We start from the raw sequence: 22,038 nt of genomic DNA on the forward strand, positions 1-22,038 counted from the left end.
TATCCCACCCCCCACCCCCGACATTGCTTCAATTGAGGCTATGATTCGCATCTGGAATCTCCTTAGATCATTCATCATTCATACATTGGGTGCCTACTCTTGGCAGCCACTTTGCTTGCCACACAATGATGGAGAGATAGGACAGGGTCTGTGAATTTACAACCTAATTAAGAAAGGTGGACGATGAATGATGATGAATGTGACGTGTTTTACAAATAAGGATGTAGAATACATTAATCAAGATTTTTAGTGAAAGTGAGAGAAACCAAATTAGAGATAGCTCAAGTAACAAGAGGCTAGTTCCTGAATGTGTAATAGCCCTCAAAACCGATGTCTTCAGGCTTGGCTGGATCCAGCATGCCTGTACTCTAGTCTCTTCCCCTCCGTCTCGTTCCTGTGTCGCTATTTTTCTGACTTCTGCTTTCTTCTGCATCAGCTTCATTCTCTATTGGCAAAGCAGCTTTGGACAACGCTGGAAATGCATCATCCTTAGCATATGAGATCTCATGAAAAGAGCAATCCTCTTTCAGTCTCCATAGCAATCCCTTCATTATTCAGACAGACTCTTTTTGAGCCATGCTTACTGCTGGATCAGTAACTGTATCCAGAGATTTTGGACTTTAGTTATGAATGGGCTGATTTATAGGGACATTTTCAGGCTGCACAAAGACTTGAAGATTTTAGGGTCAGCCCCCTAAAGATAACATTCAAACCTCACATCACGAGTGGTGGGAGCACACAAGAGGGTAAATGACCCACTGTAGGTCCTCAAGAGAGATATACCGGAGGAAATTGGCATGTGAAGGATGAATAACGATTTTTGGAACACTAGCTAATATTTAGTGAATCTTTGCTGTGTGCCAGGCTCTGTGCTAAGCGCTTTCACATATACTATCTCATTTAATCTTCACCACAACCTCTGATGTCAGAACCTACAGTGTCCATTTCAGAAAAAATAAAATTGAGGGTCAGAGAGGTTAAATAACATCTTGAAAATCCCACAGTGTGTTAGGTAGGAAAAGAGGGAGGGGAGAATATTTCAGGTGAGGAATTACATGTGGTCAGACTCAGAAGCACCTCTGAAGAATTGGCTGTAGCCTGGACCCTGAAAAGACGAGGAGTTCCAGGTGGATTAGGCATAGACACAATCACATTGGGCCCTTCGGCATCCCTGCTTCCCAGTGCCTTGGTTGTACTTCTAGAACTTTGTTTTCCAAGACTGAAATGCCTGCTCGGTTTGACCAAGAATCTGGATGATAAACTGCGTTGAATCCCTTGCTCATTTCCAAAAAGGAGGCCCTGTACTCTGACCAAAAGAACATAGGTCGATTAAAATCGGTCTTTTGAGAAAGTTTGCCCTGAGTGGCCCATTCTTCCAATGCATCATCCTTAGCATAGTTAACAACGTTGCAACAAATGGTATTGTTGGTTATTGCAGTTGTGCGTGACTCAATTTAGCAAATGCGCTAATCTGAGGGAGATTAGCCAATCTAATTTGTCTGTAATCTTTCCCTTGGTCCTGAATTTATCGGTACTCCAATGACCTGGGTATTGTTTTCTTCTTGTTTTTTTTTTTTTTTTCCCCCTTATTGGAGTATTCTTCCGGGCACAGAGCAAATGCAGTGGCTATACCTCTGAATGTCTTTTATTTTAACAGCAGATCGCCACCCCCACTGCAAGTACGGTGCTACCCAAAGTGTGTCACCATCCGGGAGAGAAACGTGGCATGCCCACACCACCCTGCAGTGCATGGATACAGAAATGGAAAGTTTCCATGTACAGAGTCATTTAGAGGGAAGACTCTCCTAAAACCTGCCTTGCAAAGTTCAGAACGAGGTAAGTGGCTTGTGGTCATCACTAGAGTCAAGCCGTCTGAAAGGCCGTTCTGTGCTATGGCTGGAAAGACAGGAGAGGACAGCAATGGGTGAAAAGACCCCCGGGGCCACTGAGGCACAGTGGGATGTCTTTAAGGAGATGTTGCTCCGGCAGCACCGTCCAGCAGTGTGGGAAGTCTCCGAGGTAGAACAACAACCCTCCACCACCTACCTGCCCTAAGGCTCTCGGGTGAACTGAGTCTTCCCTAGATCCTGATTAAAATTTCATCTTCACTTCTTTTAAAGAGACCTTGACCAAAGGCTCCGCACAATGTGGGGCTTATAGAAAGCATCCTTAACACGGCACAGGCAACAAACACTCCAAAGAGGTGCTGGGTTCCCAACAATGGTTCCACTGAACTGCAGTTGACCAGCTGACCTTCAGCCCTACCTGTTGGGATCACATTATTTTTTTTACCCAACAGACAGTACCCAATACCCATTGAAAGACAACCAGATATTCCTCTAGGCCAGTGGGAAATGATTTTTCTTTCAAGGGGACATTGGTGCTGTCAGGAGACATATTTGCCTGTGGGAGGATGCAACTGGCATCTCGTGGGTAAAGGCCAGGGATCTTGCTAACCATCCCACAATGAAAGGACCAACCACCTACAGTGCAGAATTATCTGGCCCAAAATGGAAATCATGACAAGGCTGAAAAATCGTGCTCTAATTGTTAACCTCAGTCTGAGCGATAGCTGCCCATGCTCTGAATTACAACAAGTCTTTTGCAGATGGTTTTGTTGGAAAGTTCCTATCAGCTTTTTAATGTGGGGGCAGGCCATTAGTTCACGATAAAAAAAAAAAAAAAAAAAAAAGCTCGTTATAAATACCACTGCCCCTGGAGTTATTTCCACATTAGTAGCCAAAGAATAAAATAACTAGGTACTGAGAAGGTATTTCTGGTATTTCCTTATATCAGCAAAGTATGCATTAGGTGAAAATTATTTCTAATAATAATAATAAGTAGCTTTATGGAGTCTTTATTGTTAGGTGCCAGGCAATGCTTAACTTAGGGAGCTTTGGGGCTTTATATTAATTCCTAAAGCAGATCATTAAACGTCCCACTTTTTAATGGGGAAACCAAGGCCCAGAAAGGCCAGTTACCTGCTGAAAGGCACACAGGTGGCTCGGTCGCCATCTGTGTTCTTTGCAACTGCATGATGCTCTCTGCTGTGAAGCGCACTGTTGCAGGAGGAGTGTTGAGACCTAATTCCATTGCTGAGAGGTTAGAGCAGCACAAGGCAGGAATGGGGCAGTCTAGGGTTCTGGACAAACTGTTAGGCAGCCCGTAGTGTCTTTGCATGAAGATTATGCTTGTTTCACCGAGTAGAAGTTTCTAGGGTGTGCAAGCAAGAGAGCTGAAATCTTTTATGCCTGTCTTTTTTTTTTTTTTTAATATTGGAGAGCCAACCCAGGGGTACTTTAACACTGAGCCAATCCCCCAGCCCTTTTCACTTTATTTTTTTTTATTTTTTTGAGAAAGGGTCTCACTAAGTTGCCCAGGCTGGTCTGGAACTTGTGGTTCTCTTGTCTCAGTCTCTCAGGTTGCTGGGGTTACAGGTACACATCACCACACTCGGCTTTATGCCTGTCTTAATGAAGGCAGAAAGTTGTGCCTATAACGAGTACTGTCAGAGTGGAAGAGCCACTGTGGCTAGGAGTTGGCATTCCTTTCTAGAAATATAAAGAAGGGAACTGTGTCATGCCTTGGGTCTGAAATATGCTCCCAAAGCTCATGTATGGAAGGCTTGGCGCAGAGTGTTCAAAGGTGGAGGTCTTTGGACGGGATTGGATCATGAGGGCTCTGAACTCATTAATAGGTTGATCCTTTGATGGGTGATTGGGATATGGTGGAAAATTAGGAGGTGTGGACTAGTTGAAGGCAGTAGGTCACTGGGAATGCACTCTTGAAGGCTCTATCTTGGCCCTGGCCCCTTACCTTCCCACCCCCCAACATTTCCTGGCCACCATGAGCTGATCAGCTCTGCTCCATCACACTCTCCCCACCGTGATGTTCTACCTTAGACCCAGAAACAATGGGGCCAAGTGACCATGCACCGAAACTTTTGAAATCATGGGCCAAAATAAATATTTCTTCTTTAAAGTTTTTTATTTCAGGTATTTTGTCACGGCAACAGAAAGCTGGCTAATCCATATGACCTTTATCAAGTCAAACACCTACAGAAATCAGCTAAGCCCCACAAAAGGTGAGGATCAAATGAGCCTTCTCCAGGTGCCACATAGAATCTTGAGGTTCACTGATCTTCCCTGTGCAGTGAGACAGGCCTGTTTTAGTGGAGATGGCAATGCAAGAGAGCCAGAAACCTGGGCCTATGTCTTGCTTGCCCTTTCTTCGATTTCCTGCCATCTGGCAAGAAGGGGAGAGGAAGGAAAAGAAGGATGCAAGGGGTGGGGGGAATAAGATTAGGAGTGAGCTCATGATTTGGACCCCTCCTTTTACACAGTATCTTATCTAATCTCAAAACAATCAGTCACAGCTGAATAGGTTGTCTTCCTGTAGGGAGACTTTAAGAGGTCAGATAAATTGAGCAGGTCACAAAGTTGATGAACAGTGCAGTCCAGATTCAAACCCTCACCTGTCTGTTGCCAAAGTCCTGTTTTTTTTTTTTGTTTGTTTTTAAAGAGAGAGAGAGAATTTTTAATATTTATTTTTTAGTTCTCGGCGGACACAACATCTTTGTTTGTATGTGGTGCTGAGGATCGAACCCGGGCCGCACGCATGCCAGGCGAGCGCACTACCGCTTGAGCCACATCCCCAACCCTTTTTTTAAATTTTTTACTATTTATTTTGTTTGTATGTGGTGCTGAGAATGGAACCCGGGCCGCACGCATGCCAGGCGAGCACGCTACCGCTTGAGCCATATCCCCAGCCCAAAGTCCTGTTTTTCTCCTACTCTGCTGTCAGTGGGAAGTGACAGCCCCCTGAAGCGGACAGCATTGTTCTCCTCTCATTTCAGAGCACATGGACGGCTTGGCTTGGCAGCAGAACTGCGACACTGCAGATGAGACCAATGGGGAGAAGCTGTAACACTTTCCTATCATCTATACTGGGCACTTGGACCAAACAACTGGGAATCAACAAATAGATAAATAAGCAAATGGAGCTGTCAGTCTTAGACTGTGGAAAGAGCCCAGATCTGTTAGTTTGAGGGCTTAGTTCTGCCTCTAATTGGGCCTGTGACCTAGAGGACCCAAGACCTGGCACAGGACCGACTTAAAACTAGGTTTCCTCTGGCAATCAGTCATTCATTTCTCTTTCAGCTGTGACAGGCAATCTTTTAAAATACGATTTCTACCATATTTCTACAGAACTCACAACAAAACGTCACAGACTGGTGTGAACAACAGACTCTTATTGTCTTGTACTTCTAGAGGCTAGAAGTCCAAGATGAAGCTGGCTGGGGTTTCAGCTTCTTCCTAGGCCTCTTCCTTTGACCCGCAGACAGCTGCCTTCTTCCTGTGTCCTCCTGTGCGTCCCTGGTGTCTCTCCCACCATGTCCTAATTTCTCCCTATAAGGACACCTCTCAGGTTGGATTAGGGCTCACCTTGAAGACCTCATTTTACCTTAACTACCTCTTTAAAGCTCCTATATCCAAATGCAATCACATTCTGAGGTATTAAAGGTTAGGACTCAACATTTGGGACGGAGGGCCACCATCCATCCGTCCCATGACACATCACGTTTTGAAATATTCTCTTTTTGTATTTCCTGAATTTAAATGTCACCAGATCCAGCGTTCCTATGTCAAAGAACACAGCAAATGTATGGGAAATTAAAGGCTTTTTCATGGACAGTTTAAGCCTTCCAAACACTGTAAGAACCCATAGGAAACATGCACCACGGGCCTTTAAATTGGAAGCAAATTTAAATTGAGAATGTTCTTGAGAAAGGACCCTCTCGGTGGCAACTTGGGCCAGAGCGCAGGTGAGAGAGTACCAAAAACCAGTGCTGGAGAACTAAAGTGGTGAACAAGATTGTGCCAAGGGTCCCAGCAAAACAGGGCCTTTAAATATAATAGGATGTTGAGGCTGGGGAGCAAAGGACAGTCGGTGTAGGTAATGAAGGACTGGGTCAGGAAGATGGGGGCTGATTCAACAGGAAATGAAATGCTAACACCTCCAGAGCACCTCGGGCTCCTCCAGCCTGCGGCTAAGGTTTCCTGCCTCGAGGGCAAGAAGTTGTTAATGAGTAGCCTCCAGGGCTCTCTTCCTGCCCCTGGTCACTCCACCTTTGGTCACTGGTCAAGATAAGAGGAGGAGGGGGCGTGAGAAGAAAGGAAACCTAAAATGTATAAAAGGGACAGGACACCCCACTCCCTCCCAGGCACCAACTCAGACCCGTTCCTCTGGGAGGAGCCTCTGTCCCCACCTACCCCGACCCCTCTCTGTTCTATCCTTTAAATAAAACTTTTTGCTCTTGCCTCTGTGTTTCTTGTTTCTGGGATTTTCAATCTTCAACACCCTGGGGAACAGGACTCGAACCTGATTCTTAACAGCTGTATCAATGTCAAAGGGAAAAAGCTTTTTTTTAAAAAACAAAAGTTTTATTTTTTTATTCTAATTTGTTATATATGACCAGCAGAATGCATTACAATTCATATTACACATATAGAGCACAATTTTTCATACCTCTGGATATGAAAAATTCTATATAAAGTATATTATTCACACCATTCGTGTCTTCATACATGTACTTAGGGTAATGATGTGCATCTCATTCTACCATCTTTTTTACCCTATTGCCCATCCCTTTCCCTCCCTGCCCTTTGCCCTATCTAGAGTTCATCTAATTCTCCCATGCTTCCCCTCCCAACCCCACTATGAATCGGCCTCCTTATAGGAGAAAAAACATTCGGCATTTGGCTTTTGGGGATTGGCTTGCTTTACTTATCATTATATTCTCCGACTCCATCCATTTACCTACAAATGTTATGATTTTATTCTCTTTTATTACTGAATAATATTCCATTGTGTGTGTGTGTGTATATATATATATATATATATATATATATATATATGTGAGATATATATCACATTTTCTTTATCCATTCATCTACGGAAGGGCATCTAGGTTGGTTCTACAGTTTAGCTATTGTGAATCGTGCTGCTATAAACATGGATGTGGCTGTGTCCCTGTAGTATGCTATTTTTAAGTCCTTTGGATATAAACCAAGGAATGGAATAGCTGGATCAAATGGTGGTTCCATTCCCAGTTTTCCAAGGAATCTTCATACTGCGTTCCATATTAGCTGCACAATTTTGTGCATTGCACTAGCAATAGCAATGTATGAGTGTGTCTTTTTCCCCACATCCTCACCAACACTGTTATTTGTATTCTTGATAGCTGGCATTCTGACTGGAGTGAGATGAAATCTTAGAGCAGTTTTGATTTGCATTTATCTAATAGCTAGAGATGTTGAACATTTTTTCATATATCTGCTTATTGATTGCATATCCTCTTCTGAGAAGTGTCTGTCCTTGGCCCATTTATTGATTAATTTGTTATTTTGGTGTTTAGCTTTTTGAGTTCTTTATATACACTAGAGATTAGTGCTCTATCTGATGTGTAAGTGGTAAAAATTTTCTCTCAAACTGTAGGCTCTCTATTCACCTCCCAGATTGTTTCTTTTGCTGAGAAGAAGCAAATAGGGGTTTCCATTTTCATATCAAATAAAGTAGACTTCGAGTGCAAGTTAATCAAAAGGGATAAAGAAGGATATTTCATACAGCTTAAGGGAACAATTCAGCAACAAGACATAACAATAATAAATTTATATGCCCCAAACAATGGCACACCTACGTTCATGAAGCATACTCTTCTCAGGTTCAAGAGTCAAATAGACCACAATGCAATAATTCTGGGTGATTTTAACACACCTCTTTCACCACTGGATAGATCTTCCAAACAAAAGCTGAACAAAGAAACTATAGAACTCAATAGTACAATCAGTTACTTAGGGGAAAAGCTTTAAAAGGATTCAGGCCAGCTTGGCAGAAAGGATAGAAATCACTGGAGTCTCTCACACTTATTTCAGTATGTTCACTTTGAATTACTTATGGGGAAGACAGGGCACCACCATCTTTTTGAGCTCATTGCCATGCTTTATCAGGTTCTTTGGTGCCAATGGTTTGCAACACTGATCAATATCGTATACTAGGCCTGAGCCTGTTTCCTGGCAAACCACAGTGTTATGGTTTGAATGTGAGATGTGCCCCCAAAAGCTCATGTATGAGACAATGCAAGAATGTTTAGAGGAGGCATAATCAGGTTATGAGAGCCTTAAACCAATCGGTGAATTAATCACCTGATGCGGTTAACTGAGCGGTAACTGAAGTCAGCTAGGTTGTGGCTGGAGGAGGTGGGTCATTGGGGGCGTGCCTTTAGGGTATATATTTGGTGCCTGGAAAGTGGAGTCTCTCTACTTCCTGATCATTATGTGAGCTGCTTCCCTCTGCCACATTCTTCTGCCATGATGTTCAGCCTCACCTTGAGTCCTGAGGAATGGAGCTGGCTGTCTACGGACTGAGAACTCCTGAAACCACGAGTCGCCAAATAAGCTTTTCCTCCCTTAAAATTGTTCTGGTCAGGTCTTTAGTCACAGCAGCAAAAAAGTGGATTAAAACACACAGAAACTGCAGGAATTGAGAGTGAAGGCTTGGAACACACCTTTGCTGGGTTCTTGAATATAGGAATGCTTGCTGACATCTAATTTTAAGAAATAGGTGAGAACATTCTGGAATATGTGGTGTGCTATGGGCTAAATCATGCACCCACCCCCTTTCATTTTCACACTCTGACTTCTTAACCCCAATTCCTCAGTATGAGATTGAAGGCTTGGGTGGTTTTCGGTTACACAGATTTTTGGAGGAGGATAAGGCCAGCATAAAATTTTATTTTGGGGTACATTTTTTTTATTTTTAATAAGATCTTTCGAGTTTATTAGAAATTTTGTTGTAGAATTTTGAGGTAATATACCAAAGAATTAAAACTCCCTTTAGGGGTACATTTTATGTCTCCATCCTGATTACATGTAACATGTATGTGTATATGTATATGCATGTACAACACATATAAACATAAAATGTTCTTAAGGGCATGTATGAATATATAGTCGTGTGCAGCATAACAATGTTTTGGTCAATGATGGACTGCGTATATAAACTGGTCCCATAAGATTATATCACCAATGACATCATAGTCATCTTAGTTTGTATAAGTACACTTCATGATATTCATACAGTGATGCCCAGTAACATATTTTGCAGAATATACTTATGTCTTTAAGTGACCTGTGACGAGTTCTATAAAAATGGGAAGTATATTGCAGATAAAATGTTATAATATTCTCATAATATAGTCTGAGTCCTTTCCATAACATTAAACATTATTTGAAAACATGGTTTTAATGTCTGTTTAATATTCTGTTTTATGAATATATCTGAATGTATTTAACCAATCCTTTGTTTTCAGAGATTTATAAAGTTTCTGCTTTTGCTATGAGAAATGTACAGGCATATACATACGCTTTGGTAAGCATCACTCCTTGTATTGGCAGAGCTGTTTTTTTCTTACAAAGACATCCATGGTGGGCCCATTTCTCTGATGGTGGAGAGAAAGCACTTTCTATCATGATGCAGGTATGCAGGCAGCTGATTTCAAAGATCTGCAGAAAATTTTGGCAGAAATATAATATTATTCCCTATGGACTGATCAATAGCCAGAACTGTAGGCTCAGTGTTGGGCTTTTTAATCTAAGTGCTTGTCAGGTCCTCTCAGTCTTTTCTGCTTCATTGTCAAAGTATTTCTAAGTCCTCCTGTCTGGAAAAGGACACATAATTCTAAAGATAGAAATCTGTACAAATCAGGACTCTAATGGACATAAGTGACAGAGACCCAAGATAACATGGGTCCAGCCAAAAGAAGCACCTCGCTGGTTCACATTTCCAGAAGGGGTGACCTCCATCAGCACTGCATGGGGACACAGGACTAATGACACTTATTTTCTCTCCTTTGGCTTCTTTTGATATCTTTACTTCATTTTCCTCGGGGCTGCAATGGTGGCTACTGTAGCACCTGCCTGATGACTGCCCAGCTCTCCCCACAGGGAGCGAAGAGACTTTTCCTTATTCAAAGCCCGTAAGTGCTTAGCGAGGCTTCCCATGTGACCTCAGTTTAGGTCATCTGCTCACACACTGGAGGACTCCCATGTGTGTGGGGGGGCCTTGACTGGGAGCTTCCTCTCCCCAGCTCAATTCCCAGGCCGAGGGAGATGGGCTTTTGTGAAATAGAAGTTCCTCTTGAGGCCACAGCAGTGGGGGAAGTTGAGAGGAACAAGAATTTCTCAGAAGAGGAAGGAGTACTGGTTCCAGAAGAATGGAAGGGAGCCACCCAGTCAGCTGCAGAGACCCACCTTGGAAGACAGCAGCAGCTACCCCTGCACCCCAGGAGCCAGGCGGGAAGGTTTGCCCACACAACCCTTGCAGAGCCAGCTACTGGCAAAGGCTTCTGTGTGTTCATTGTGAAGGTCAAAGAAGAATTTTATTTTATTATGGAAAAAGAATTGTTTCCTCCTTAGCCTTTCATGTGACACTACAAAGAATCTATTGTCATATGTAATATTAATGCGCACGGGGCATTTGTTGTGTGTCAGGTATGGTGCTAAATGCACTGGGTGAATATCACCATATATTTGTTACAGAAACTATGATCCCTATCTTAGAAATGCAGAAACCGAAACCTGGAGAAACGTGAAGTAATTTGCTAAAGGATGTGTTCCAAAGTCAGGATAGGGACCCATGTCATCCAATTCAGAACCCACAGGCTTAAACTATCTGATATATTGCCTAAAAACACTTCAGAAATAGAGGATTCCACGTCCTTAATCAGTTTACTTTTAAGTATTATTTGTATATTGGTGCCGGGGAGGGAATCCATGGTCTTGCACATGCTAAGCAAGCAATCTACTGTTAAGCTACAAGATGAAGTGCTTTCTATATATAGATTGATAAGAGGTGCCACGTATGTGTGTATATATGTATGTACATACATACACATATGATATGTGTATATATGTTTGAATGTAAGTTTCTAAAAATATTGTGCAGAAAGAACAGAAAGTTTCCATATATTCCTTTACTGATCCCCATTTCTCCCTGTTATTAACACCTTGCACTCATGTACTAAATGTGTTATAATTGATAAACCAATATTGATTTATTAGCCAAATTCTACAGCCTATGTTAAGATATGAACCTTAATTTTGTATTGTATGTTCTATGTATATTGACAAATGCACAATGATACATATTCAACATTATAGAACTATACAGAACAGTTACACTGACCTAAAAATCTGTATCCCAAAAATGTTAGGAATCATATGGAATGATGACCAAATATACCAAATATACATTTTAGAATATCTGCCAACCCAATTGAAAGATAGCAAAATATCTGAATGGATGCATCACCAAGGAAGACATGCAGACCACAAATAAGTTTAGGAAAAAATATTTAACATCGTATGTCATTGTGAAGTTGTTTAAGTTAAAACAACAGTGAAATACAATTGTTACAATAATGCAAAACTGACTAGCATACCTATCAACTAGCAATGAATGAGAGTTCCTGTGGCTCCATATTCTCACCAGCATTTGGTGTTATCAGTGTTTTGGATTTTAGCCATTCACTGTATAGTGAATGGAGAGTCATTTCACTGTTGTTTTAACTTACAACTTCACAATGACATACGATGTTAAATATTTTTTCCTAAACTTATTTGTGGTCTGCATGTCTTCCTTGGTGATGCATCCATTCAGATATTTTGCTATCTTTCAATTGGGTTGGCAGATATTCTAAAATGTATATTTGGTATATTTGGTCATCATTCCATATGATTCCTAACATTTTTGGGATTTTCAAAATAATAGTATGCAAATATGATGATGGGTGGTTGGGGCATGGTCACCAGAAAGACAGGCCAATTAAGGTGTTGAGACTTTCAGTCCAGCTCTCAACCTCCAGGGAAGAGAGAGTGGTTGAAGGTTGATCCCATCATCAATGGACAATGATTTACTCAACCATGCCAACATAATGAAGCTTCTATAAAAATCCAAGGAGGACTGGGTTTGGGATCTTCTGGATAGCTGAACACATGAAGGGTGGTGGTCCAGAGAGGGTGTGGAAGCTCCATGCCCTTTCCACATGCCTAACCCTATGCATCTCTTGATTTTTATTAATTTATTTATTGGGGCTCACCCAGGGCCTTGTGTCTGTTACCACACTGTCACAGAGCTACACCCCTAATCTGCATCTCTCACCCGTATCCTGTATATTTTTAAAATAATAAACCAGTAAACATAGTTTTCCCTTGAGTTCTGTGAGATGCTAGAGAAAACTAATTGAACCTGAGGAGGGAATCTAGGTCTCCCCAATTTGGCTGGAAGCACAAGTAAAACAACCCGGACCTTTGGATTGGTGTCCAAAGAGGGTGATGACAGCCTTGGGGATGGAGTCCTCAACTACTGTCTCCATGTAGTTAGTATCAGAAGCAAATTGGATCAGAGGTCACTCAGCTGGTGTCCACTGTAGAGTGGATTGTGTAGTGTGTGGGGAAAGAAGATGCCACATATTTGTCATAAAGTCTTCCTGGTGTTTTCCTCAGGTGTCTGTTTTCTTACTGAGTTTGGAGAGTTCCTTGAATACTTTGGATACTAGTCCTTTATTAAATATGTGTTTTGCAGAGATTTTTCTGTGGTCTGTCCTTTCATTACCATTTTATTGTCTTTTGCAGAGCAGGTTTTAATTTTAATAAAGTTCGATGTCTAACTTATCACTTATTCCTTTCATGGATCATATTTTGGTGTTGTCTTTAAAAAAATCATCACCAAGTTCAAGGTCACCTAGATTCCCCCCATGTTTGTTATCTTCTAAGAGTTGAGCAGTTTTGTGGGGGTTTTGGGTTTTGTTTTTGGTGCTGGGGATGGAGCCTAGGGCCTTGTACATGCTAAGCTTGTGCTCTACCACTGAGCTACATCTCCAGCCCTGAGGTTTGGAGTTTTTATTTTTATGGTTTATGGTTAATGTGGAGTTAGCTTTTGTGAAAGATGGTGTAAGGTCTACGTCTAGATTCAATTTTTCCATGCAGATGTCCAGATATACTAAAACAGTTTACTGAAGAAATTATCTTCTCTCCATTAAACTTCCTTTGATCCTTTAATCAAAGATCAATTGGCTGTATCTCTATGAGTCTATTTCTGGGCTCTCTATTGTACCCATTTATATATATATTTTTCATCTTTCCCATGGAGTTTGTACCTGCTCACCAGGTAGCTAATTTCTTATTTGAAGATGAAGAAACTGAGGCTTAGAGTAGACAGGCATATACTCTCTCTAGGCCAACAACTGGTAGAAAGTAGAATCAGAATTCCAACTCACATCTGTCTGACTGATTCTAGGACATTCCTGTACCTGGTGTTGCCCTGTGGTGCTACACTGGAACATGGCCAGTCAACCTTACCCTTAACTTTAACCATGGCCAGTGCTCTCCAGGGACTAAATTCTAGCATCTCCTTTCTTTAAGCGTCTTTGGACTCTTGACCCAGCTACTCTTTGATTATAATCAAGACTGCTTATCACCTTTGACATAAGCTCTGACCTGTCAAAATTTAGCTTTTCCTAAAATAGTCAGCCTGTTTTATCAGCACTCTCTGTTTTTCTTTTTCCTTTCGTCCATCTGTGTAACCTTGAGCATAATAATAATTTTTTTTTCAGGTTCATACTGATCCTTTTTGCTGAGAAATCACTTTCTCTTTGGCCTTGTCATTGAGGGGGTCCTATTGTCTTTCTGAAGGCCAAGTCTACTGAGTGGGCTTGCTGAACTGAGCAGTGTTAAAAATCTCTGTCAAATTAACTCTATGTGAGCTCTCTGTGTTGACCTAGTAGAGCATCCCTACCATCTACTAAATTCTATTTTAATGTCAAAAGTCAGTTAAAAAATTGTAATCATATTTCAAAAACCAAGGGATAGTCTTTTGATCAGAATTGTCAAAGGACAAAATTACACCAATTTAAAGTTCTTAATTGGTTTTCTTTGCAATTCTAGAATTGGGCAACATTTCATTCTATAAAATAGATTGAATTCCAATGAGCCAAGGAGAAGTTGGTTTTATAGACAGAAAAGAGCTGTATAATGTAGGAACAAGGAATGAATCGTAGATTGGTCATTTCAAAGTTAATTTTCTTATATATGAGGACAGGGAGATAGAACAATAGAAAAAATAACAACAGTTAACCTCAGTTTACTTCATGCTTCCTTTTTTTAGTGTAAAGATTAAGGCAGAGAGAATTTATTACCATGCCAATTGAAATTAACTGCGTGGAAAATTTGGCTATCTCTGTAATCTTAATTTCTCAAAAATTTAGGTAAATAATTTAGTTTTAGTTTGGTGACATGGAACTTAAGGGTGAGTAGCTCCATTTTGATTTTTTCCCTGGTCTATGGGGCCTACTACAGGAGCCCTGTCCAAAACAATGGTCCCTGGAATTTTTATTTAACAGAATGTAAGTGGTGATATTGCAGTATATCATCCAGTAAATGAAGTGGTAGAGTTCAGATCAAATCCTCATCTGTTGCCAACGGCAGAGCAGGTGGACTTTGAATCATCAGCCTCACCTCTTGAGAAGCATCCATCCCTTGATGCCAGTGTCAGGAGGTAGAAGGGATTGTGAGGGTCTCAGGATACTTACTTATGTGGCTAAGGTGTCATTTCACCATGGTATAACTGAAACTGAAATTCATCGTTTTAAAAAAAAGCATGTGAGGTGGCTTATTATGATTCCAAACGGGGTTCAAAAAGCTTTACAAATATGAACTCATCTCCGTGTGTTCAATAAGACATTTTCCTACCCCGCTGGGTGGCATGTGCCTATAGTCCCAGCTACGGAGGAGGCTAAGGCAAGAGGATCACTTGAGCCCTGGAGTTCAGGGACAGACTGAGCAACACAGAGAGAAAGAACCCTGTCTTGAAAAAATAAAAATGAAAGGAAAAACAAAACAAAAGCTATGCAGTAATGTGCTTTATACATTGCTTGTCTAATTCCAAGGGAGGATGATACTATCGGCCAATGAGCCCCGATTACTGACCAAGGCCATTTGGGGCCATGGGCATCAAACGCTGTTCTTTTGCTTTTAGTTTTGTTTTTCCTTACAGAGATAGATGGAGGATGGTGGTGTTCATCTGTTACCTATTTACTTATCTCATGCTACAGATTATAGTATCTTTATAGTCTGTGGCTGCTTTGGAGAGTGAAGAGATGAGATGACAAGGAGTGAGGCAGTGAGGTGAACAAGGTAGGATTGTACTAAAGTTTCCGCAAGTCCTGCAGAGTAACTCCCAGAAGTGCACTGCCCTGACTGGCCCACCAGCCAGGCATGCCTATGCCACAGCCAAGGGACACACAGGTAGATGCAGGCTTTGGGGCCTTTCCTGACGATGGACAAGAATAAGGTTTTAGCAAGGGCAAAGGAAAAAAAACGATAAAGTATTCTAATGACAAGTGAAGATTTATAATCATTGTCTTAAAATCCTAGACGTACGCCCTAAATTTTTAAATTTGGTAATAGAAACTAGTCACCAGCCCTGGAGTTGGCACCGCGGGGCGGAGGCACGCGCCCTGGCCCGCGCGCGGTTGGGGCTGCGGGGGACCAGAAGATGCTGCAGCGCCGCGAGCTCGGATTGGCGGAGAAAAGGCCACGAGCGAAAGCGCAAGGAGGTGCCGCCCGCCGGCGGGGGAATCCCAGGTTGGGGCGCGCGAAGCCTCCGCCGCCCCGCCCACCATGGGCGCGTCCGCCCTCGGCTGCCGCGCCGCGCTGCCATTGGTGCCCGGCTGTGACACGGAGCCGGCCGGGGCCCTGGGCGGGCGGCGCGAGGGGCGGGGGCCGGGCGCGCGGCTGATGAAACCGGCGCCGGATCCCGCCCGCCTCGGCGCCCCATTCACTCCGCGCGGGCAGGTGTGAGCTGCGCATCCAGCCGGGCAGGCGGGGCACGCGGGCAGCCGGCACGCCTGACCTCCGCTCCGGGCCCATCGTCCGCCAGTCTGTGCGTCCGTCGGTCCACCGCAGTCCTGCTCGCATCCTGCCCCCCGCCGCCGCCCGCTTGGTGAGTGCCAGAGCCCTCAGCGGAGGGACAGCTCCCTGGCGCGAGTCACCTCGGAGGGGCCTTGGCGCCGCGTGGGGTCGCTGGAGGAGGGAGCGGGGTCAAGGAGGGTCCCGCGCGGGGGGTGTTGGTATCCTCTCGGGAGGTCCCCGGCTGACCGGGAGCGGGGACTTGCCCGCGGGGCCGGTGCCCATGCGGCTGTCGCTTCCACGGAGTCCATTTTGGTTCCCTGAAGGCGCGGCGTGGTGCATGATGCAACACCGACAGAGTAAGCCGGGGCGACCTGGCGCCTCGCGATGCCCGCTCCGCGCGCCAGCCCAGGGACCCTGGCGCCGGGGCGCTCGGGGTGGCCTGTGTGGCCCGGGGCACGCGGCGGGCTCGGGGGGCCGGCCTAGGAGGCATCCGGAGCCTGCCGGCTGCGAGGGAGACCTTCCCTTACATGGCGCGGTGCTGAGCACCCCGCCCCGCCACGAGGTCCTGGGATGTGTCATCAGCCGCGGGTGGGGACCCCGCCAGGACGCTGGAGAGTGGTCGCGGCAGGTGGCCGACCTGGGGACCGTGCTCTGCACCCCTGCTTGGTGGTCGCGGCGCCCGCCTCCTGCCTCTCCTCCCTTTCATGATAGATCCCGAGACCCGCCCTGTCCCCCAGCCCTTATCCAAGTTCCCCAGGGTTACTTTGAGGAGGTCACCTCAAGGTGGGGCTTCTTGTGCCCGGATTGGCCTGAAAACACAGGGTTCCTCAGGCCCTCCAGATGGTTTGGAGTCGGAGGAAGTTCTTCCGGCTTCATAAAGACAACCTATTCTCAGCGTGTTTCTCTCTGCGTAGTAGAAAACTTCCCGGGCACTGGCAGGTCACCAGCCCTGCGTGTCCACGTAGTAGCAGCTGCTCCACAGTACTACCACCGTGGCCTGCTGGGTGGGCCTCTGACCCTCCTCACGGGGGGGTGTGGGGGGTGTGTGGGTGGGAACCAAATAGGAGTTGTGTTTGACTTGTGTCATTACGATAGCCAGACATGTGCCTTCAGGAAGAAAGAACTACACTTCCCAGTACCCACAGTCATGCTCTCTGTTGCTAGGTTTTCTCCCAGAGGACAGGGTTGGGATTTCAATCCCAGATATATTTCCCTAAAATAAATATGCTTTTTAAGTAAAAATTCACTACAACTGTGTACCTTGCCTTCTGGCTGAATGTTCTAATGGTAATTCAAATTATAATTTAGTTGGGTTTGTACCTTAACATAGCTTGCCCTTTATGTGTGGTTCAGATAAAAGGAAACCATGACACATTTATTCCCCTGATATTTTTTGTTGGTCTCAGTGGAAACTATCATTATTTTCATATGCATGCACTTGCCTGGCTTTAAAACAAAAAGTGTCTTATTTAAGTAAGACACAGGATCTTACTTAGAAATTTAGGGGAAAGGTCAATAATGGATTGAAATTCCTTTTCAAGGTTTGGCATATTGAGATGTTTAATGATTATAAAGGTAAAAATTCAAAAAGTGTCAAAGAAGTTTTGAGTGAACAAACAGGACAGGGCTTAATAAGAAGCCATCAGAAAAGTACTCAGTTGGCTGGATATGAATCTTAGAGCCACATGGCTGTTTTTGTGCATGTGATTATTGGCTTTAGGTGAAAAAAAGTCACGGAGGACAAGATTGATGGCCTCAGGAAGTTTGAATTCTAAGACACATATGTTCATTACATTTTATAGAAGATCTCATCCTCTGATGGAATTAGCACATGGTTATTGGGTATTCTAGTTTCTTTTTATCGAATCCAGTAAAATCAGGCAATCGTTGGAGGGCCCATTGCATCCAATGAAACGAATCCTTTCTTATAAGTAACTATGTATTTGAAGGTATTGTTTATTAATGCCAGGGAGGAGTCTGAATAGGAAGAAGTCCTTGTTATGGAGGGAACTGTTTCCTCTCACTCTGGGGATACCTGGGTCTCTGTCATCTTGCCCAGAGGCTCTCCCCAGATACCCTTCATTTCACTTGGCCCTTCGTCCTTACTCCATGGAAGACCTATGGATGAGACCCTGGCCTTATCTGAATGATTGGCTCCTTCAGGCCTGGGTCGTGTGTGTGTGTGTGTGTGTGTGTGTGTGTGTGTGTGTTTTGCTAGGGATCAAACCCAGAGCCTCTCCCGTGCTACTCTACCACAGGGCTGCACTCCCAGTCCCTGGTCAGCGTAAATTTAGAGGCATACCCAGCCAGATTGGCAGTATTCCCATGTGAAGTGTGAGAGAGGTCAACTATAAATCCAAGCGTGGGGGAATCATGGTGGAGGTGGGAAGGCTAGGAAAAGAGCATGTGGGGTGGAAGAAAGATTTGAAAAGACACAGCTAACATTTTTAGATACTTCTATCCCTAAGGACAGGCCTGGACGAGATGGATCCTTTTGGGGCCCTTCCAAGGTGTATGAGTGTGTTGCAGCCACCTGTCCCAGAGTGGTAGCCTTCTTCCCATTCACCTCACACTAAAATTGGGAGCTCATTGAGCTGTATCTCTTCTGCTACCTATCACCTCCCTTGCCCCTCCAGAGTGGGCAGCTTGCTGGTGGACTTCCCTGGAAGGTTGGGGATCCCAGGTCAAGGTTCCCAGGTTTTAGTTCTCCTCCAGGGAGGGAATACAGTAGAAAAATCTTTGGCTTTCAGCCTCATGGTAAACTTGAGCTGCTTCTCTTTCTATTCCTCCATAATCTGTTACCTGTCCTCCCTCTGCCCTCGAACAGTTTGGAAAATAATGGCCCCTGCACTTGTTTGAAGAGAGTCAGAATTTGTCAAGGGAGGTTCAGTGCATTTGCTCTTGGAGTGACTCTGCCACAAGGATGGGCACAAATGGGGGAAACCCTTTGGTGGACTGCTAACGATGTCTGTTTCCCTCCCAAGGCATTGGTTCATTACAACACTGGCAGACTAGGGGGACACTGTTTTCTTGATCCACTGGTCAGGATTCGGTCCTCCCAGGAACATGGGCTGCTAGAAAGACATTTCTGGACATTGGAAGGTTCACCCTACTGCCACACTCAGTGGCTGGCATTGGGCTTTTCCTCTCTGGTTATTATGGACAGGGGGGACCTGCAGATGGTACCTTCAGGGATCACACTGTGCAAGCTGAGTACAAGCTGTGACTGAGCGGCGAGGCGTCCACCTTTCCAGCTCAGGGCAGGCCCTGCTGCTGCTGGTCAGAGGAGCCCTGAGGAGGGGCACCGAGCCTGGGAAGAGTGCTGCTTTTGACTTCTGGACTCAGCTTTGCCCCTCTCTCCATGTGCAGACTTTGGGAAGTCATTTAGACTTTCTGAAACTTATGCACTTAATGGGGACCTGTCCTTCCCAGCCTTCCTGGTGAGAAGCTGGAAAGCTTGAAGTCCATTCAGTCCTTTGACAAAGGTGTCAAATTCATGCAATTTCTTTTTTGAAATCAGCTCTATTTCCAGTTTAGATAGTGGTGGGAGAAAGAATGTCCCCTTTCTTGATAGCACTGTGTCTTTCTCCGTTGTCTCTTTTTCCAGGTTGTGTTTCCTTTTCCCCTCCCTTTTCTGGGGGTGCAGAGGGCCTGGGCAGACGCATTTCCTTACCTTTCCACATTCCTTCCGCAGTGCTTTTTTTCAGGATGTTCAGATAGTTCTTGACCATACAGACAATCACACATTTTTCCTGTGTGTTCAACAGTGAGTCCTAGTTCCGGATCCTAGAGACCATGTACCAGTGGTGACTCTGGGAGGGGCCTCTGCTCAATATAGCCAACCTGAGCTTATGGCCCCACTCCCCAAGCTGCGGGGTCAAAGTGGAAGCCACGACCGGTCCCCAAAGAAAGGGCTGAATGACAGAGTGAGCCCTGCTTACAGGGATGCCTGTTCTAAAGTATTTCCTGTACCACATGGAAATCCTTTCCCACGCTGCTTTCGTAGTAATTGGCTTTTATTTTACTTATTTATTTATTTATTTATTGAGACTGGCGTCTCTGCATTACTGAAGCTGGTCTCCAACTCCTGGGCTCAGCCTCCTGGCTAGCTGGGGGTGTAGGTATGTGCCATTGCACCTGGCTTTTAGTGCTTACCTTTCAGGATGGAAAGGATTTAAATGAGATAATTGATGTGACACACTTACAGCATCTGGTACCCAGTATTTAACATAAATGTTAATAGTTATCGTGGAAGGAAAGGTTAACTCTTTGATTTAGGTGTGGGAGAAAAATGATTTTTAAAACAACTTAAGTTCGCTTCCCCATTTGCCATGGCAATAAAATGTAGTCCCCTTTCCTTGGAATGTGCCCAATTCAGGGTGTTGTGGGGCATTTGGGCCTTCGAGTAATCTGTTGACAAGTTCCCCATCCCCTCTGGTCCTGGGTCTGGAGGGAATGATGACAGCCCTGGGCTTTTGGCTCTACTGCCTAGATGTGCCTGATGAGATCCAGGTGCCACCTTGGGGTCCACAGTCTTGGGCTTGGCCACTCTGAGCACCTCTGGGTAGCCCCTTTCTTAGTGTTTGCTGTGTGTGTGTGTGTGTATGTACATGTGTGTGTTTAGCAGGGGATGTGTGTTTAGTGGCTGTGGGTATAGTGGCTGTCCTTATAGTCATCTTCATTCCCAACATTGAACCCAAATTACCCGAAGTCCTTGGGTTTGAGAAAAGCTAAACCCCCAAACCCAGGGCCATCTGTTTCCATCCTTTCTTTGAGTAGGTAATATCCCTACTGGGGTAAGGGAGGTGGGTTCATCCCTCAGTGGGGCTCAGAGAAGGGAGGGAACTGAACATTGTCATTTCCTCCAACGATTGTGACTGTTCTCATTCTTCCCATGAAGTGGCTTGAATTGATCTGTTAAGGTGTGCTTGGAAATGCCCTCTTTCTCTTTCCACACCTTCTTCCTTGCCTACCAAGTGCCATCTACCAGTCTCACACCAGATAGGAAGGAAGGCGGGGACAGATGAGGTCAGGAAGCACAAGTGCAGGTTTAGTGCTTTCTGAGTACTTGGCGCTTGATGTATTTTCTTCCAGCCTCGGAACTGCTTGTCAAGTCAGGTCCAGCTGTTTTGACTTATGGGGAAGTGAAGGCAGGTCTTCTCTACCCCACTGGGCACACAAGCAGGTAATAAGTGGCAGAGGGAAGATTGGAACCCAAGTGGCTTGGCTCCAGAGCAGCCCTTACGTGTGTGATGGGACTGTGAAGCCAGCCCTGCCTGGGCTCCAGCCTCTCTTGGAAAGTGCCTGGCGAGCCAGGTGCCTGCTGAAATGGCAGCACACACCTCTGACTGCTCCCGTTTGTTTCTGGGTAAGTTGTGGTGATGCTTGCAGGGCCTCTCCACCGTGGGCCAGCTCTGGTTCTTATTGTGGACGGTGGGGACCTGCAGAGGGAGCTTCCCTCCCTGGCCCTGATTTCTCTACCATCTCTGGATGCAGATCTTCCCTGCACAGCTGGAGCCCGGGGGCTGCTGGGGCAGCTGTGCTGGGCAGGTGGCCAGACTCAGGAGCCAGCATGTGTGGCAGAGACCCGGCTGCATTCTTTGGGGGTCAGTAGTTTGTCATTCACGTCACTAGCCTCTGGCTGGACACATTGCTTCCTGCCCTGAACCACAGGGGTGCCCATCCGGTCATCCCTGAGCTCCACCTCCGTGTCTCTGCAGGGAGAACTCCTCGCAGGGGGTCTTGTGGGAACCAGAAACTGTTTACACTCCATTCTTCTGAGGCCTGTGGTAGTTGTAGTTCTGCCCCCAGCTTTCATTGACTGATTTCTGCGATGTGGTGACATGGGGAAGTGTCCCCTTCCTTAGAAGACCCCCCACTTGACACCCTTGGAAAGCCTGGGGTGGCCGCTTTCTACCCTCAGGAGTGCTTTCCCAGGGGCCAGAGCTTCTCAGGTGGCAGGGGAACCTCCTACCCTCCCTTGGGATGAGACCAGGCCCAGGAAGCTGGGAGCTTTGGGTGCAGGTCTTGGGGACAGGTATGTAGTAAAACTCTTTTCCACCGCTTTCCT

General features: G+C 45.0%; 1 protein-coding gene across 2 annotated transcripts in view; it reads left to right on the forward strand.

The window, feature by feature from the left end:
* Positions 1-15,919: 15,919 nt before the first annotated feature.
* Positions 15,920-22,038, forward strand: part of Slc7a1 (solute carrier family 7 member 1) — a 74,855-nt gene continuing 68,736 nt past the window's right edge. Inside the window, exon 1 of one of the 2 annotated variants that reach the window (XM_005317066.5) lies at positions 15,920-16,059. The gene's annotated coding sequence lies outside the window, so the exon portion shown is untranslated. The remainder of the gene's footprint in view (positions 16,060-22,038) is intronic. The other variant, XM_078016177.1, reaches the window with a different exon arrangement.

Source organism: Ictidomys tridecemlineatus, chromosome 6, assembly GCF_052094955.1.
Source record: "Ictidomys tridecemlineatus isolate mIctTri1 chromosome 6, mIctTri1.hap1, whole genome shotgun sequence".
Taxonomy (NCBI): domain Eukaryota; kingdom Metazoa; phylum Chordata; class Mammalia; order Rodentia; family Sciuridae; genus Ictidomys; species Ictidomys tridecemlineatus.